The sequence below is a fragment of the Oncorhynchus clarkii genome, chromosome 23 (assembly GCF_045791955.1).
Source record: "Oncorhynchus clarkii lewisi isolate Uvic-CL-2024 chromosome 23, UVic_Ocla_1.0, whole genome shotgun sequence".
NCBI classification, from domain to species: Eukaryota; Metazoa; Chordata; class Actinopteri; order Salmoniformes; family Salmonidae; genus Oncorhynchus; species Oncorhynchus clarkii.
The window spans coordinates 29,871,662-29,892,471 of record NC_092169.1 but is presented as its reverse complement, the minus strand read 5'-3'; the positions used below and the strand labels follow the sequence as shown (position 1 = coordinate 29,892,471).

Genomic DNA, 20,810 nt, shown 5'->3' with positions numbered 1-20,810 from the left:
TTGGTTATTGAGATATGCAGTCGGCCGCGACCGGGAGACCCATGAGGTCCGTGCACAATTGGCCCAGAATCGTCCGGGTTATGGGAGGGTTTGGCTGGCTGGGATGTCCTTGTCCCATGGCACTCTAGCAACTCCTTGTGGTGGCCGGGCACATGCACTTTGGTTGCCAGCTGTACAGTGTTTCCTCCAACACATTGGTGTGGCTGGCTTCCGAATTAAGCGAGTAGTGTGTCAAGAAGCAGTGCGGCTTGGCTAGTCGTGTTTCAGAGAACGCATGGCTCTCGACCTTCGCCTCCGTACGGGAGTTGCAGCGATGGGACAAGACTGTACCTACCAATTAGATATCACGAAAAAGGGGTAAAAAAATATATATATAAAATGCAAAAGAGGATATTGCATATTTATAACTTTCTGTACTTATTTAGACTATTTGTACTACATCACCATGAAGAGAATGACAATCCTATCAATAATTATGCATTCACTTTCTTTTTTAGTTATTTTTTATTTTTTACCCCTTTTTCTCCCCAATTTCGTGGTATCCAATTGTTGTAGTAGCTACTATCTTGTCTCATTGCTACAACTCCCGTACGGGCCCGGGAGAGACGAAGGCTGAATGTCATGCGTCCTCCGATACACAACCCAACCAGCCGTACTGCTTCTTAACACAGCGCGCATCCAACCCGGAAGCCAGCCGCACCAATGTGTCGGAGGCTACACCGTGCACCTGGCAACCTTGGCTAGCACGCACTGCACCCGGCCCGCCACAGGAGTCGCTGGTGCGCGATGAGACAAGGAGATCCATACCGACCAATCCCTCCCTAACCCGGACGACGCTAGGCCAATTGTGCGTCGCCCCACGGACCTCCCGGTCGGTTACGACAGAGCCTGGGCGCGAACCCAGGGACTCTGATGGCGCTGCAGTACAGCGCCCTTAACCACTGCGCCACCCGGGAGGCCCACTTACTGTATTTCAATAATGAAAACAAAAAAATCATATCATAGCTGACATTGTTTTTGGCAGACATATTTGAATCTTAGGAGTAGAGTTTTGGGAAAACGTGGTCACATAAAAAACAGCGGGAGATTTCACCAAAATTCTGTTACCAAACTTTGCATCTGCACAGTTCTTCCAGTAAATGTGTTTTTGTAAAATTGTCACTCAATTCTTAAAAGTAGTGCTTGTGGCATAGAGTTGTATGGTTTGTTGAACTTTGAAATCAATGATTTTTGTTTGGCATACATTTTAATGGAAAAATCTGAGTCTACCGTGGAATTGCCTCAAATAGATATTCTAGATACGTCTTATGGTAGGATACAGCACGTTTTGTTTTTTGCCCTAGCACTACACAGCCGATTCAAATAATCAACTAATCATCAAGCTTTGTTCATTTGAATCAGCTGTGTAGTGTTAAGGCAAAAACCAATACGTGCACCACTTGGGGTCTCGAAGACAGAGTTTCGTTAAATCCTGGGATACAGGGACAATCAATGTTCAGAATTGACATCAATGTATAACCTAAAGTCAGATTAGTTCTTATCTGAAGTCCCCATGCAGATGTTATAGCAAACTCTTGGTTTTAACCCAGTTTTGTCTGGTTGGTAGTGGCCCTAGTACTATGACATGAGATCTTTCTGTGAGATAAAAACCAGACAGCACTGTTTCACCAGACTTGTTTACAGATACACTTAGGAAAAACAACCCTATTACAACAGACAGACAAACTATAATAACCAGGACAAGTCCAAACAAGAGTTTGGTAGACAGGTGAACTCTCCTTGAACTCTCTCTCTCTCTATGTTCTCTTTGTTCTCTTTCTTTCTTGCACTATTTCCCTTTGTATCTGTTCTGGTACTGATGGAGTTATTGTGCTGGAACAAAGCATGTGCTGCTTGCCTGCCACCATACACAGAGACATGCAGAGGACAATGAGAGGACAATGGCTGTGTCCCAAATGGCACCCTATTCCCTATATACCGTGCATTGGGAAAGAATTCAGACCCCTTCACCTTTTCCACATTTTCTTACTTTACAGCCTTATTCTAAAATTGCTTAAAATAGTTTTTCCCCCTCATCAATCTACACACAATACCGCATAATGACAAAGCAAAAACAGGTTTTTAGAAATGTTTGCAAATGTATAACCCCCCCCCCCCCCCCCCCCCCCCCCCCCCCCCAGGAAATATCACATTTGCATAAGTATTCAGACCCTTTACTCAGTACTTTGTTGAAGCACCTTTGGCAGCGATTACAGCCTTGAGTCTTCTTGGGTATGACGCTACAAGCTAAGCACACCTGTATTTGGGGAGTTTCTCCCATTCTCCTCTGCTGATCCTCTCAAGCTCTGTCAGGTTGGATGGGGAGCGTTGCTGCACAGGTCTCTCCAGAGATGTTCGATTGGGTTCAAGTCCGTGCTCTGCCTGGGCCGCTTAAGGACATTCAGAAACTTACCCCAAAGCCACTCCTGCGTTGTCTTGGCTGTGTGCTTAGGGTCGTTGTCTTGTTAGACTGGGGCGAAGGTTTGCCTTCCAAGGTCCTGAGCAATCTGGAGCAGGTTTTCTTCAAGATTCTCTCTCCACTTTGTGCCGTTCATCTTTCCCTTGATCCTGTCTAGTCTCCTAATCCCTACCGCTGAAAAACATCCCCACAGCATGACGCTGCCACCACCATGCTTCACTGTAGGGATGGTATTGGTCAGGTGATGAGCAGTGCCTGGTTTCCTCCAGATGTGACACTTGGCATTCAGGCCAAAGAGTTCAATCTTGGTTTCATCACACCAGAGAATCTTGTTTCTCATGATCTGAGAGTCCTTTAAGTGCCTTTTGGCAAACTCCAAGCAGGCTGTCATGTGCCTTTTACTGAGGAGTGGCTTCTGTCTGGCCACTCTACCATAAAGGCCTGATTGGTGGAGTGCTGCGGAACTCTGGAGCTCTGTCAGAGTGACCATCGTGTTCTTGGTCACCTCCTTGACCAAGGCCCTTCTCGCTCGATTGCTCAGTTTGTCTGGGGGGCCAGCTCAATGAAGAGTCTTGGTGGTCCCAAACTTCTTCCATTTAAAGATAATGGAGGCCCCTGTATTCTTGGGGACCTTCGATGCTGCAGAATTGTTTTGGTATCCTTCCCCAGATCTGTGCCTCAACATAATCCTGTCTCAGAGCTCTACGGACAAGTCCTTCGACCTTATGGCTTTGTTTTTGCTCTGACATGCACTGTCAACTGTGGGACCTTATAAAGACAGATGTGTGCTTTTCCAAATCATGTCCGATCAATTGAATTTACCACAGGTGGACTCCAATCAAGTTGTAGAAACAATTCAAAATTCCTGACATTTAATCCAAGTAAAAAGTCCCTGTTTTAGGTCAGTTAGAATCACCACTTTATTTTAAGAATGTGACATGTCAGAATAATAGTAGTAGTAGTAGTATTTGGTCGCATTGCCTTTAAATTGTTTAACTTGGGTCAAACATTTCGGGTAGCCTTCCACCAGCTTCCCACAATAAGTTGGGTGAATTTTGTCCAATTCCTCCTGACAGAGCTGGTGTAACTGAATCAGGTTTGTAGGCCTCCTCGCTCACACACGCTTTTTCAGTTCTGCCCACAAATGTTCTATAGGATTGAGGTCAAGGCTTTGTGATGGCCACTCCAATACCTTGACTTTGTTGTCCTTAAGCCATTTTGCCACAACTTTGGAAGTATGCTTGGGGTCATTGTCCATTTGGAAGACCCATTCGCGACCAAGCTTTAACTTTAACTGATGTCTTGAGATGTTGCTTCAATATATCCACATAATTTTCCTGCCTCATGATGCCATCTATTTTGTGTAGTGCACCAGTCCCTCCTGCAGAAAAGCACCACCACAACATGATGCTGCCACCCCTGTGCTTCACGGATGGGATGGTGTTCTTCGGCTTGCAAGCATCCCCCTTTTTCCTCCAAACATAACGATGGTCATTATGGCCAAACAGTTCTATTTTTGTTTCATCAGACCAGAGTACATTTCTCCAAAAAGTATGATCTTTGGCCCAATGTGCAGTTGCAAACCGTAGTCTGGCTTTTGTTATGGTGGTTTTGGAGCAGTGGCTTCTTCCTTGCTGAGCGGCCTTTCAGGTTATGTCGATATAGGACTCGTTTTACTGTGGATATAGATACCTTTGTACCTGTTTCCTCCAGCATCTTCACAAGGTCCTTTGCTGTTTTTCTGGGATTGATTTGCACTTTTCACACCAAAGTACGTTCATCTCTAGGAGACAGAATGCGTCTCCTTCCTGAGCAGTATGACGGCTGCGTGGTCCCATGGTGTTTATACTTGCATACTATTGTTTGTACAGTTGAACGTGATACCTTCAGGCATTTGGACATTGCTCCCAAGTATGAACCAGACTTGTGGAGGTCTACAATTTTGTTTCTGAGGTCTTGGCTGATTTCTTTAGATTTCCCATGATGTCATGCATAGAGGCACTGAGTTTGAAGGTAGGCCTTGAAATACATCCACAGGTACACCTCCAATTGACTCAAATGATGTCAATTAGCCTATCAGGAGCTTCTAAAGCCATGACATCATTTTCTGGAATTTTCCAAACTGTTTAAAGGCACAGTCAACTTAGTGTATGTAAACTTCTTACCCACTGGAATTGTGACAGTGAATTATAAGTGAAATAGTCTGTCTGTAAACAATTGTTGGAAAAATGACTTGTGTCATGCACGAAGTAGATGTCCTAACCGACTTACCGTAAACTATAGTTTGTTAACAAGAAGTTTGTGGAGTGGTTGAAAAACAAGTTTTAATGACTCCAACATAGTGTATGTTAATTTCCGACTTCAACTGTAAAATTGTATTTCTGTTTAAAATGTTTAATAAATTAGCAAACATTTTTTTAAATCGTGCTTTGTGATTGTTGGGTATTATGTGTAGTTTGAGGGGATAAAAAAAAAAAAAACATTTTAGAACTGTAATGTAAAAAATGTGGACAAACTGAAGGAGTCTGTATACTCCGAATGCACTGTTGTGCATGCCTTTTGACCAGAGCCCAGGGTACACTACAAGTAGTACACTATATAGGGGAGAGGGTGCTATTTGGGACAAATCTAATGAAAAGGAAAGAATAAATAAATAAATCATTATAAGATGTAGCTTGTGTACAAGAGTGTATCCTGTATCCTTGTCCACACGATAATCTGCATTTGTCCTAGCATGTTCTAACATGATGACCACTGGAAAAAACACAATGTTCTCTCCTTGAACTATTCTTTTTGTTTGGATACTGGAGGTCTATGTTTCCATTAGTCCCCCTTGACCTGATTGTGACACGCAGGCTGCCAATCATGGCGATCGATCAGACTCAGAACAACCAGTCCCAGACAGACGGAGGACTCTATCCTAATAATGACTCTAGCTAATCAATGGAGGATAATGAGGCAGATTGGCAATTAGGCCATGCAAGTTTGACAATTTACTATCTGTCTCCTCCTTGTTTATCTTCCCCTTCTCAGTTTCTCTCTCTCTCTCTCTCTCTTTCTCCCTCTCTCTCTCCCGCTATAATAAATATAGGCTAGTAGTTAACTTCACCTATAAATCATATATTGTATTATTCATTGCAGCCTTAAATCATTGCTGATCACCTGTTTAATCTCTACAGGCCTAAGCACAGCCAGTAAAAACATCACTACTCCCTCTGGACCAATACATATTACTCTTAAAGCTGCAATATGTAACTTTTTGGGCACCCGACCAAATTAACATAGAAATAAATGTAAGTTATAGATCCGTTATTCCCTTTGAAAGGGCCTAATGAAGTTATTTCCATTGACTGATTTCCTTATTTGAACTGTAACTCAGTAAAATCTTTGAAATTGTTGCATGTTGCGTTTGTATTTTTGTTCAGTATAGCTCTGTTCGATGGCGAGTGGTGCGGTCGATTGGAGGATCCTCCATTATTGTTTAAAATCTCCAGATTGGAAACATTTTGGCATCCCAGTAGATTACAACGACGATGGGCAGAGAGTTGTGGATAAAACGTTAACATTAAGTCGCCACTCTCAACGAGAATAGCCTATGCAGCTTCCAACACCTCAAATATGTTGATACATTTACACAGACATCACCCCGGTATAACCGGAGCAAGACTGAAATGCAAATAAACAACAACACCTTCTCTCCTTGGCAGCTGATTTTGACCAGGCCAAATTACAATAGCGATTTGTAGGCTATGTTTTTTTTTTTACCCCCCTTTCTCCCCAATTTCATGGTATCCAATTGTTAGTAGTTACTATCTTGTCTCATTGCTACAACTCCCGTACGGGCTCGGGAGAGACGAAGGTCGAAAGCCATGCGTCCTCCGAAACACAACCCAACCAAGCCGCACTGCTTCTTATCACAGCGCACATCCAACCCGGAAGCCAGCCGCACCAATGTGTCGGAGGAAACACTGTGCACCTGGCGACCTGGTTAGCGTGCACTGCGCCCGGCCAGCCACAGGAGTCGCTAGTGTGCGATGAGACAAGGATATCGCTACCGGCCAAACCCTCCCTAACCCGGACGACGATAGGCCAATTGTGCGTTGCCCCATGGACCTCCCGGTCGCGGCCGGCTGCGACAGAGCCTCGAACCCAGAGTCTATGGTGGCACAGAGCCACTGCGCCACCTGGGAGGCCCATGTTTGTCTTTTTTACTGTCTTTGGTTTATAGCTGCGGATATTCACCCATTCTCACTTTCTCTGTGGTTGAGAATGGGGCATTTCAACTAGAGGTCGACCGATTAATCGGAATGGACGATTAATTAGGGCCTATTTCAAGTTTTTATAACAATCGGAAATCTGTATTTTTTTTACACCTTTATTTAATCTTTATTTAACTAGGCAAGTCCGTTAGGAACACATTCTTATTTTCAATAATGGCCTAGGAACGGTGGGTTAACTGCCTCGTTCAGTGGCAGAATGACCGATTTTCACCTTGTCAGCTCAGGGGATCCAATCTTGCAACCTTACAGTTAACTAGTTCAACGCAATTAACGACCTGCCTCTTGTTGCACTCCACAAGGAGACTGACTGCCTGTTACGCGAATGCAGTAAACCAAGGTAAGTTTCTAGCTAGCATTAAACTTATCTTATAAAAAACAATCAATCAATCATAATCACGAGTTAACTACACATGGTTGATGATATTACTAGATATTATCTAGCGTGTCCTGCGTTGCATATAATCTGACTGAGCATACAAGTATCTAAGTATCTGACTGAGCGGTGGTATGCAGAAGCAGGCGCGTAAACATTCATTCAAACAGCACTATCGGGCGTTTTGCCAGCAGCTCTTTGTTGTGCGTCAAGCATTGCGCTGTTTATGACTTCAAGTCTATCAACTTCCGAGATGAGGCTGGTGTAACCGAAGTGAAATGGCTGGCTAGTTAGCGCGCGCTAATAGCGTTTCAAACGTCACTCGCTCGCTCTGAGCCTTGGAGTGGTTGTTCCCCTTGCTCTGCATGGGTAACGCTGCTTCGAAGGTGGCTGTTGTCGTTGTGTTCCTGGTTCGAGACCAGGGTGGAGCGAGGAGAGGGACGAAAGCTATACTGTTACACTGGCAATACTATAGTGCCTATAAGAACATCCAATAGGCAAAGGTTAATGAAATACAAATTGTATAGAGAGAAATAGTTCTATAATTCCTATATTAACTACAACCTAAAACTTATTACCTTGGAATATTGAAGTCTCATGTTAAAAGGAACCACCAGCTTTCATATGTTCTCATGTTCTGAGCAAGGAACTTAAACGTTAGCTTTCTTACATGGCAAATATTGCACTTTTACTTTCTTCTCCAACACTTTGTTTTTGCATTATTTAAACCAAATTGAACATGTTTCATTATTTATTTGAGGCTAAATTGATTTTATTGATGTATTATATTAAGTTAAAATAAGTGTTCATTCAGTATTGTTGTAATTGTCATTATTACAAATAAAACCCCAAAAAATCACCCGATTAATCGGCATCTGCTTTTTTGGTCCTCCAATAATCGGTATTGGTATCGGCGTTGAAAAATCATAATCGGTCGACCTCTAATTTCAACACCTCGTGAAGGTGCTCGAGCCACGTTATGATTTCGACAAATGGGTAGTACAGCAAACCAAAGCCAAAGTTTTCAATGTATTGTGTGCCCGTGTGCGTACATTTGTTATTGTGCCGTCCTAGGCTACTGAATGATCAAGACTTTGATAAACAATTGATAAAGAACATGTTCTCAATAGAAGCTCATTGTCTCTGGGAGCAGATATTAGACTTGCGTCTATCTGATTAAAGGCTCCTGCATTTTGAAATGTCTCTTCTGCCTTCCAAGTGTTCTTCCCGTGGCAGGCCTCTGTTGCTTTTTGGTGCGTGTTTGCGCTTACAAGTCTGAACGTTGCAAACTGTTCCTCTCTGTCTCTGTGGTGTTAATAGGTCTCTGTCAGTAAAGTTCAGCTGCATCAACAGATCCTCTTCCCCCTACTAGGACTCTCTCTGTTTATACTGACACCATAACAATAACAAGCACACTCACTGGCCTGCCCCTTTTTCCATACACACACATTTTTATATTTACATTTATTCATTTATCAGATGCTCTTATCCAGGGCAACTTTCAGTAGTGAGTGCATGCATTTTCATACTGGTCCCCGTGGGAATCAAACTCACAACCCTGGCATTGCAAGCACCATGCTCTTCCAACCGAGCTACACCATGTGCACCCTTTCCCTAGTGCACTGCCTTTGAGCCGAGCCGAGTCCCTGGTCGAAAGTAGTGCACTTTAAAGGGAATAGGGTGCAATTTGGGATGCTGACAAGGTAGACGAAGAACTAGCTCCAGAATCTGCACCAGTTTATCGGGCATGTCTTTTCTCAGTGGCACTGACACGCCTTACTAAGGCGTTTAAGAGCCACTGCCAGAACAGTCAACAGTTGAGTTTTTTAATGGGAAATATCTACGTCCCAAATGGCACCCTATCCCTATGGATCCTGGTCAGAAGTAGTGCACTAGGTAATAGGGTGCCATTTGGGATGCTGCCTGAGCTCATGTAGCGCTGAAACAGGAGCAGTTAAATGATGATCTAGACTTGGCGAAACCTTAAATGTTCATTAAATGGCGCTCCTGTTATAGTGTGTTACATCGATCTGTTCTGGACTAGAATGAGACAGATTGAGATAATCTTGTTATATAAAAGAGACAAGGAAATCACAGTGGCCATGTCTGAAGTCTGGCTTGCCTACTACTTAAACTGCTTACTGTACTGTTTAGAATGTACTCGTCCTGTGTAGCTCAGTTGGTAGAGCATGGTGCTTGCAATGCCCAGGTTGTGGGTTTGATTCCCATGGGGGACCAGTATGAAAATGTATGCACTCACTACTGAAAATGGCTTTGGATAAGAGCAACTGCTCAAATGTAAATAAAATGTGCTGTTTTGTAAAAATGAACGTAGTAAGAAACAAATAACAGCATGTTAGGCTCATCCTATTCAGAATGTGTCACACAATTACTTTGATTCCCACCGTTTGTTCATTTTGGGACAGCTGTTATCAGACACATGTAGCTCTCTAAATATGGTTATCTTCCTTAATAGTGTGCAGCAAATTTACTAAATGAAAAGCCAAAATGAGTATGACATCCTGGCATTTAAAGCATTCTCAATTGTTTTTAATTTCACAAACTACATTTTAAAAATGTTTTCACATACCCAAAATGCCTACTATTTAGAATGCAAGTACGGGTATTCAGACACGGCCAGTAATAGAATCAATGATACTATTTCTACAGAGGAAATGCATATGTGAGCCAACTGTTCTAATCATTTTATTCAGTTCTATTCAGTAGGAGTTCTGTTTGGCTCACAGATATATCCTACTTCTGGAATAATCTAGTTTCCAGATTCCCAGTTAACAGAGTTGATTCATGATGTAACTATTTTATCCTGGTTTATCTGGTTCTCAGTTTTGGAGTGCCTGTGTAGCACTGAAAGGTTTTTTTGGATACTCGAGGTCTATGTTATCATTGGTCCCCCTTGACCATGGTGACACTCAGGCTGCCAATCATGGCGATCGATCAGACTCAGAACAACCAGTCCCAGACAGACGGAGGACTCTATCCTAATAATGACTCTGGCTAATCAATGGAGGATAATGAGGCAGAATGGCAATTTACTATCTTTCTCCTTCTCATTCTCCTTGTTTATCTTCCCCTTCTATGTCTCTGTCTATGTCTCTCTCTCTCTGCATCTCTCTCTCTTTGCATCTCTCTCTCTTTCTCTTTCTTTCTTTCTTTCTTTCTCTCTCTCTCTCTCTGCATCTCTCTCTTTCTGCATCTCCTCTCCCCACTCTCTCTGCTCCCGTCCTTCAATATCCTTATGGAAAGAACAATGTATTGTCCCAATAGAATGTCTGCCTGTATATTGTGTTAGGCTAACTCCGATCCCTTGGTTGAGACATAGCTAGTGCTTTGGTAACTACACTATATATACACCCCTTCAAATGAGTGGATTTGGCTATTTCAGCCACACCCGTTGCTGACAGGTGTATAAAATCAAGCACACAGCCATGCAATCTCCATAGGAAACATTGGGAGTAGAATGTCCTACTGAAGAGCTCAGTGACTTTCAACACATCACACACACACACACACACACTCAGTTACTTTCAATTAAGTAGTAGGCCACACAAGCTCACAGAACGGGACCGCCGAGTGCTGAAGCACATAGCGTGTAAAAAACATCTGTCCTCGGTTGCAACATTTCCGAGTTCCAAACTGCCTCTGGAAGCAACGTTAGCACAATAACTGTTTATCGGGAGCTTCGTGAAATGTTGCCACAAAAGGTTTCCATGGCCGAACAGCCACACACAAGCCTAAGATTACCATGCGCAATATCAAGGGTTGGCTGGAGTTGTGTAAAGTTTACCGCCATTGGACTCTGGAGCAGTGGAAACGCGTTCTCTGGAGTGATGAATCATGCTTCACCATCTGGCATTCCAACGGACAAATCTGGGTTTGGCAGATGCCAGGAGAACGCTAGATGCCCAAATGCATAGGGCCAACTGTAACGTTTGGTGGAATAATGGTCTGGGGATGTTTTTCATGGTTCGGGCTAGGCCTCTTGTAGTTCTAGTGAAGGAAAATCTTAACGCCACAGCATACAATGACATTCTAGACAATTCTGTGCTTCCAACTTTGTGGCAACAGTTTGGGGAAGGCCCTTTCCTGTTTCAGATGGACAAAGAGAGGTCCATATAGAAATGGTTTGTCAAGATCGGTGTGGAATAACTTGACTGGCCTGCACAGAGCCCTGACATCAACTCCATCTAACACCTTTGGGATGAATTGGAAAGCTGACTGCGAGTCGGGCATAATCGCCCAAAATCAGTGCCCGACCTCACTAATGCTCTTGTGGCTGAATGGAAGCAAGTCCTCGCAGCAATGTTACAAAATCTAGTGGAAAACCTTCCCAGAAGAGTAGAGGCTGTTATAGCAGCAAAGGTGGGACCAACTCTATATTAATGCCCATGATTTTGGAATGAGATGTTCGACGAGCAAGGTGTCCACATAATTTTGGCTGTGTAGTGTATAATTGTAGGCAGTGAACTGGTACTGCAACTCTTCTGTACAAGGCTAAAGTATAATCACATTGCCAGAGAGCCACAGGGATTTTGTGACTTCTCCAGGCTTCCAGCCAGCCCTGAGACTCAGTCTGCCCACAGTCATGCCAGCCCAGCACCACTTAGTGCTATCACCTGCCCTGGCGTTTGGCTGCCACTGCCTGGCTGTGTCCTTATATAGGCTGTATGCTACTGTATATAGGCTAGCTACGTGTAACATTTTAGGTTAGCTACAGTGCATGCAAGGGCATAGCATATTCTCATAAGTAAGGACAACGTTGTCCTAGCTGCTTTGCCTAGCTGCTTTGCCAGTTTCGCTTAGGCTGAAAGTGCTTAATTAATTCACTCAAAGGAGAAGGTATCCTCTTGCTACCGCATAATCCAATCAAGGTGGCTGAGTTGAAGAAATTGAATCTGCAAGAGATATGAAGTTAGCCTGAAGGATGGACCATGTTGTTAGAGTGGCTCAGAACACTTCTTAGACCCTGAGACCTTACAGGTGCTACATCATCTTTTACATGGACTCTTTAGTCATATCTGGATCTGCGTATGACTAAGAGTCTGTATCACGCTGATATTCAGCTACAGCTGCTCTTGGAGAAGGTTCTTATAGAACAGGGGTTCCCATCCTTTTTCTGCATCGCAAACTGGAGCAGATCCAGAAACAGTTTTGCGGACCGGAAAACGCCCATCAAGCTAGCTTTAGGAAGCTGCACCTGGACAGATTCCTGAGGTCTGGTTGGAGAGTGTTTCATCTTTTAGTAGGCTAATCAGTGAAGTCGATTGATCTGTTAGTCATGTCAATATTAGGAAGGTGTTCCTAATGTTTGGTATTCTCTGTGTAGAAAGGCCTCTGTCGTTTCTGCTTTTGTGGTTTTTACTCTTCCTTAAAACAGCAGAAACCGGAATGGATGTCTGTGTGGTTTACTATGTGGCCAAAGAAAGCCATTCAGTCTATTTTCTCAAACTGTGTGTGTGTGTGTGTGTGTGTTGGAGCATATGTTTCTTTTGCAAAAACCGCCATAATAGAGTCTCAGATGCTTAGTGTGAATGGAGACGACGTTTTACATCAAAACAAGGAATTGGAGATGTCACGGTCGTCCTCCTCTTCATCTGAAGAGGAGAGGCGAAACGGATCAGAGGACCAATATGCGGCGTGATAAGTGTCCATGGTAAATCTTTAATAAAGAAAGTACTGACACTGCATACAAAACAATAAACAAATGACGACCGTGAAGCTACAAATTAGACCTGTGCTGACACAAGCCACTGACATAGACAATCACCCACAAACAAACAGTGCAACCCAGGCTACCTAAGTATGATTCTCAATCAGAGACAACTAATGACCCCTGCCTCTGATTGAGAACCATACTAGGCCAAAACATAGAAATGCCCCAAAACATAGAAAAACCAACATAGACTGCCCACCCAACTCACGCCCTGACCATACTAAATAAATACAAAACAAAGGAAATAAAGGTCAGAACGTGACAGGAGAGAACCTACAGAGGCCATATCTAGGCCATACATCCAGGCAGCCATTCTGTTGTGTCCTGTTATTGACCCTGACAGGGCAGCTCAGACATACCCTTAAGGCAAAGAAAAGGGCAACAGCCAACTGTCTGAGGGCTGCCTGTCTACTTCAGTTGCAGAGCAACAGTTGGGTGCTTCAAATGGCACCCTATTCCCAATAGTGCACTAGTTTTGGTCAAAAGTTGTGCACTATATAGGGAATAGGGTGCCATTTGGGTTGCACACTTGGTTATTTTTTTTGTCTACCCACCTGACAGAGAATGCCGTAGGTCTGAATAGAGAGATGAATGGATAAGAGAGGGATACTTCCGTTTCTTTCCAATGGGGTTTTCCACTCTCTTTCTGCTATCTGTCAATGTGCCACGATGTTTCAAAGAGTTCTGTTTAAAGATCAAAGTACAGACATATATTTTGTCCAGTTCTGAACACATTTACACCTTATACCTGTTGTGTATTAAAAACCACAAGGAAGATGATGACAATGACGTATTATAGGCTAGCCTACTAGAATAGTGTAGGGACATAATATGCTTGTTAACATTTTCTGCAACATGTGTTATGACTAGGTCCAATCGTTTTTGCTGACCACGTATCCTGGCAACGGAAAAACTCCCTAGTTGAGAAACACCCAGTCACTGTAGCCCTATGTGAAATTCAAATGATTTTCTATGATTTCTTTAATGTGTGGTTGTAGACATGAATAGCATCTCTATGGCTAGTCTCTAGGCTACAGTACTCCTTGCAGGGGCCCCAGTGGTCTGACTGTTTGTGGTGCCCAGTGCTTTTGTGTGTGTGGGTGTTAGTAATGTGCTATGCCGTGTTTACAGCCAGGCATTTGCATGGAGAGACACTGGAAACCAGTGATCTTTCTGCTGCGCCAACATAAAGACTGGGTTATACATACATACGCACGCACACACGCACGCACTCACGCACGCACGCACACACACACACACACACGTACACACACGTACACACACACACACACACACACACACACACACACACACACACACACACTAGGCTTGGGCGGTATCCAGAGTATCATACCTTAAAACCGACATTGTGCCATGCCGGGATATTCTGTAATGCTGGGCACTGAACACAAGTGGGTGCTATTTTCGAACCCCACTGAGCCTCTGTAATCCCATAGCAAATGCTAGTTAAATGCTAACGAGCACATTGCAAACATTTTATACAGTCTCTGGCATAAACTATTTGCAGGACAGATGTCTCAGCTCATAAAGTTATACAAGAAACTCAAAAAGCTACTCAGTTTGCACAACACAATTATTAGATCCAGAAGGGGATTCTCTTCTGTTACCAAGAGAAGCTTTATTTTTGCAAGAAGCTAACCACTTAGCTAGATAACTAGCTACTAAATTAGCAAACTAAATGCACAATTGCGGAGCATTTAGCACATTTTTGACAGTTAACTTAATAGTTATAAGATATCTAGCTGGCAAACAATGAGTTATGACTAACATACTGTAACTAGATCACCTGGTGTGTGCTGCACAACAGTGAGTGAGTCACAAGGCTCCAGGTCTCTTGTCTATGTGTGCTTGTAATCAAACACCATGTGACTGGGGACTATCGGTAAGCTTCATAATGAAAAATAATATGACAGGTGTAATGAACAACTCAATCTGCTTTATCTCCTAACGTATTGCACAAGTTGACTGCAGGAATTTAAAAAGTAGCTACAAAAAAATAACTTTCAACGGTATTGAAAAACAATCCTGTGGCTATTTCCAAATCTCTAGGTATACGGTATATATACGTTATACCGCCCAAGCCTGACACACACTCAGCCTTTTAGGTGAGGTGATTGAAGGCCAATGACGCTTGACTGGGTTACATTTCACTGTCTCATTATGTTCTACTGTTTTGGGTGCCATCCCTGTTGTAGCCAGTAAGTTATGTATTCAACAGACCTTTTTGATGTCAGATTTCTATAGATAGTATGTGGGGGCATCTCTCTGTGTGTGTGTGTGTGTGTGTCTGTCTGAACCCCCTAGTGTTAAACACACCTGCAGGCCATGGTAATAGAGGGGTTTTGTTGGCAGGATTATGATATTGGGTGTGTGGTATGTGGGGCACTATAGGGGGAGAGACGGACAGACACACACAGTCTGTCCACATGCAGTAATTTACTGTACTGTGATGTCAGCCACAGCCCACCAACGTTTATTGAGAGGGAAGCAATTGTTTTCAGAGAATGAAGAGAGGGAGTGGATGGAGGGATGACGAGAAAGAGAGGGGTTGACAGAACACAAGATAGTCATTGATAAAGGGAGGGAATGTGTGTGTGTGAGAGAGAGAGAGAGAGAGAGAGAGAGAGCGAGAGAGAGAGAGAGAGAGAGAGAGAGCGAGAGAGAGAGACGAATAGAGGGAGAGAGAAGGAGATGGTGGTGGAGAGATAGAGAGAGTAGGAGGTGGTGGTGGGTGTACTATGTCTGGAATGTTAGCTCATGTTTGAACTGGAACTCTAAAGGCTCTGTTTGTCCTCACTGTCTTTAGGGCAGTTTAGGCCCCACTTGGCAAGCTGCCCAGTGTGTGCCTCTGTGTCTCTCAGGGTTGAGGTTATTTCGGAATTTAATTCAATTCAAACCATACATTTGAATTGAATTTCAATTGACTACAACCCACAGGAAGCAGAATTTGAATCAAAGTAAATCAAATTGATTCAAAGCGATCCAAATCAATTCAACTGAGACATGAAACTTTTATCAAAAGGATCTGCCACTTATTAATGAATAGAATACCCATACCATTTCAAATATTAGTTTGATTATAACTCAGATGTCAAACAGTTGTTTTTATTGTCATGAGATGTTAGATTGTTCCCTTTCATACTGTAGTGTTTGATCTAATGCATACTGGGGAGAAAGAATATGATATTAAAACATTAAAGGAGTAGTCCACTATTAAATAACTTGATGTTAGATTGTTCCCTTTCATACTGTAGTGTTTGATCTAATGCATACTGGGGAGAAAGAAATCTGATATTAAAACATTAAAGGAGTAGTCCACTATTAAATAACTTGATGTTAGATGCTTCCTCGCCCTAAAAGTAGTGTATGTGCCGGATGAAACTGTATTCGATGGTTCAGTTTTCTTTAAACAGCCATTACAAACTCCAGCTAACTTTAGCTGCCACTAGCTTACAATCTATTGTAGTGGGGCGTGTGAGCATGATTTAAAAAATGTATGTCTAAATCACCAGAAATCCACTCCATTTTTTGGTTTTATGTTACTTAAAGGTGATTTGGCCATTTTAAAACAAATCATGCTCACATACCCGATCAGTTCCATAGATTATTAGCTAGCGGTGACTAAAGTTAGCTGAAGTTTGTAATGGCTGTTTTATTTATTTTTTTACCATGGATTACAGTTTCTCCTGGCCCATAGACTACTTTAAGGGTGAGGCACCATGTAACATCATTTTGCAAAATAGTGAACTATTCGTTTATGAACTATGAATTATTATACACAACCCACAACATGTTTTTAGAATATTTCCAGATTTCAAGTTTTCATAACAATCGGTAATCATAATTTTTGGACGCCTATTATGGCTGGTTACATTGCACTCAACGAGGAGACTGCGCGGCAGGCTGACCACCTGTTACGCGAGTGCAGCAAGGAGCCAAGGTAAGTTGCTAGCTAGCATTAAACTTATCTTATAAAAAACAATCAATCTTAACATAATCACTAGTTAACTACACATGGTTGATGATATTAGTAGGTTAACTAGCTTGTCCTGCGTTGCGTATAATCAATGCAGTGCCTGTTAATTTATCATCTAATCACACCGTACTTTGCCAAACGGGGGATGATTTAACAAAAGCGCATTGGGGAAAAGGACAATCGTTGCACGAATGTACCTAATCATAAACATCAATGCCTTTCTTAAAATCAATACACAGAAGTATATATTTTTAAACCTGCATATTTAGTTAAAGAGATTCATGTTAGCAGGCAATATTAACTAGGGAAATTGTGTTACTTCTCTTGCCTTCATTGCACGCAGAGTCAGGGTATATCCAAAGGTTTGGGCCGCCTGGCTTGTTGCGAACTAATTTGCCAGAATTTTACATAATTATGACATAACATTGAAGGTTGTACAATGTAACAGCAATATTTAGACTTAGGGTTGCCGCCTGTTCGATAAAATATGGAACGGTTCCATATTTCACTGAAAGAATAAACGTTTTGTTTCCAAAATGATCGTTTCCGGATTTTACCATATTAATGACCAACTTTTTGTGTTTATTATATTATAATTAAGTCTATGATTTGATAGAGCAGTCTGACTGAGCGGTGGTAGGCGGCAGCAGGCTCGTAAGCATTCATTGAAACAGCACTTTACTGAGTTTGCCAGCAGCTCTTAGCAATGCTTGATCACAGCGCTGTTTATTACTTCAAGCCTATCAACTCCTGAGATTAGGCTGGCAATACTAAAGTGACTATTAGAACATCCAATAGTCAATGGTATATGAAATACAAATGGTATAGAGAGAAATAGTCAACGCGTCATAATTCCTATAATAACTACAACCTAAAAGTTCTTAACTGGGAATATTGAAGAACTGGGAATATTGAACCACCAGCTTTCATATGTTCTCATGTTCTGAGCAAGGAACTTAAACGTTAGCTTTTTTACATGGCACATATTGCACTTTTACTTTTTCTCCAACACTTTGTTTTTGCATTATTTAAACCAAATTGAACGTTTAATTATTTATTTGAGGCTAAATTGATTTTTATTGATGTATTACATTAAGCTAAAATAAGTGGGGCATCCCGGGTGGCGCAGTGGTCTAGGGTACTGCATCGCTGAGTTCGATCCCAGGCTCTGTCGCAGCTGGCTGCGACCGGGAGATCCATGGGGCGACGCACAATTGGCCTAGCGTCATCCGGGTTAGGGAGGGTTTGGCCGGTAGGAATATCCTTGTCTCATCGCGCACTAGCGACTCCTGTTGCGGGACGGGCGCAGTGCACGCTAACCAGTTCGCCAGGTGCACGGTGTTTCCTCCGACACATTGGTGCGGCTGGCTTCCGGGTTGGATGTGCGCTGTATTAAGAAGCAGTGCGGCTTGGTTGGGTTGTGTTTCGGAGGACGCATGGCTTTCGACCTTCGTCTCTCCCGAGCCAGTACGGGAGTTGTAGCTATGAGACAAGATAGTAACTACTAACAATTGGATACCATGAAATTGGGGAGAAAAGGGGGTAAAATTAAAAATAAATACAAATATTATTATTATTATTTAAATAAAAAAATAAGAGTTCATTAAGTATTGTTGTAATTGTCATTATTACAAATACATTTAAAAAAAATGGTCGATATCGGTATCAGCTTTTTTTGGTCCTCCAATAATCGGTATCGGTATCGGCGTTGAAAAATCATAATCGGTCGACCTCTAAACCAATTTTCTGTTTTTTAAATTTACGGATAGTCAGGGGCACACTCCAACAGTCAGACATCATTTACAAACGATGCATTTATGTTTAATGAGTCAGCCAGATCAGAGGCAGTAGCGGTGACTGTTGGGAGTGTTGATAAGTGTGTGAATTGGACCATTTTCTGTCCTGCTAAGCATTCAAAATGTAACAAGTGCTTTTCGGTGTCAGGGAAAATGTAAGGAGTAAAAAGTACATTATTTTCTTTGGGAATGTTGTGAAGTAAAAGTCAAAGTTGTCAAAAATATAATTAGTAAAGTACAGATACCCCCCAAAAACGACTTAAGTACTTTAAAGTATTTTTATTTAAGTACTTTACATCACTGCATGTCTTAAATAAATAAGCCTTTTGTAACGGCAGATTTATTCTTCATCTGAAGAGGAGTAAGGATCGGACCAAGATGCAGCGTGGTAAGTGTTCATGACGATTTATTAAAAACGAACTGAACACTGAAATACAAAACAATAAACGATGTGATGAAAACGAAAACCCGAAACAGTACCGTGTGGCGGCAAACACTCACACAGAAACAAACACCCACCAACCAACAGTGAAACCCAGGCTACCTAAGTATGATTCTCAATCAGAGACAACTAACGACACCTGCCTCTGATTGAGAACCATACTAGGCTGAACACAAAAACCAACATAGAAAAACAAACATAGACTGCCCACCCCAACTCACGCCCTGACCATACTAAATAAAGACAAAACAAAGGAAATAAAGGTCCGAATGTGACACCTTTTTAATTTCATTTAAATAAATTCAACATCCTTTAATTCAAATTAAATTAAAATTCTGCTTCCTGTGAGATGTGGCCAATTCAAATTCAATTATGTTTAAAAAATGTAATTGGAAATAAAGAGTATTTCGCTACTCAATTCAGAATTGACCCCAACTTCTAAATTGACCCCATCCTTAAGGCGCGCGTGTGTGTGTGTGCGTGTGTGTGTGCGTGTGCATGTGCGTGTGCATGTGCGTGTACATACAGTGCCTTGCGAAAGTATTCGGCCCCCTTGAACTTTGCGACCTTTTGCCACATGTCAGGCTTCAAACATAAAGATATAAAACTGTATTTTTTTGTGAAGAATCAACAACAAGTGGGACACAATCATGAAGTGGAACGACATTTATTGGATATTTCAAACTTTTTTAACAAATCAAAAACTGAAAAATTGGGCGTGCAAAATTATTCAGCCCCCTTAAGTTAATACTTTGTAGCGCCACCTTTTGCTGCGATTACAGCTGTAAGTCGCTTGGGGTATGTCTCTATCAGTTTTGCACATCGAGAGACTGACATTTTTTCCCATTCCTCCTTGCAAAACAGCTCGAGCTCAGTGAGGTTGGATGGAGAGCATTTGTGAACAGCAGTTTTCAGTTCTTTCCACAGATTCTCGATTGGATTCAGATCTGGACTTTGACTTGGCCATTCTAACACCTGGATATGTTTATTTTTGAACCATTCCATTGTAGATTTTGCTTTATGTTTTGGATCGTTGTCTTGTTGGAAGACAAATCTCCGTCCCAGTCTCAGGTCTTTTGCAGACTCCATCAGGTTTTCTTCCAGAATGGTCCTGTATTTGGCTCCATCCATCTTCCCATCAATGTTAACCATCTTCCCTGTCCCTGCTGAAGAAAAGCAGGCCCAAACCATGATGCTGCCACCACCATGTTTGACAGTGGGGATGGTGTGTTCAGCTGTGTTGTTTTTACGCCAAACATAACGTTTTGCATTGTTGCCAAAAAGTTCAATTTTGGTTTCATCTGACCAGAGTACCTTCTTCCACATGTTTGGTGTGTCTCCCAGGTGGCTTGTGGCAAACTTTAAACAACACTTTTTATGGATATCTTTAAGAAATGGCTTTCTTGCCACTCTTCCATAAAGGCCATATTTGTGCAATATACGACTGATTGTTGTCCTATGGACAGAGTCTCCCACCTCAGCTGTAGATCTCTGCAGTTCATCCAGAGTGATCATGGGCCTCTTGGCTGCATCTCTGATCAGTCTTCTCCTTGTATGAGCTGAAAGTTTAGAGGGACGGCCAGGTCTTGGTAGATTTGCAGTGGTCTGATACTCCTTCCATTTCAATATTATCGCTTGCACAGTGCTCCTTGGAATGTTTAAAGCTTGGGAAATCTTTTTGTATCCAAATCCGGCTTTAAACTTCTTCACAACAGTATCTCGGACCTGCCTGG

General features: G+C 42.3%; 1 protein-coding gene across 3 annotated transcripts in view; it reads left to right on the top strand.

Moving 5' to 3' along the window:
• LOC139381390 (caskin-2-like) overlaps nt 1-20,810 on the top strand; it is an 81,129-nt gene that overhangs the window by 20,440 nt on the left and 39,879 nt on the right. The window lies entirely within an intron of this gene.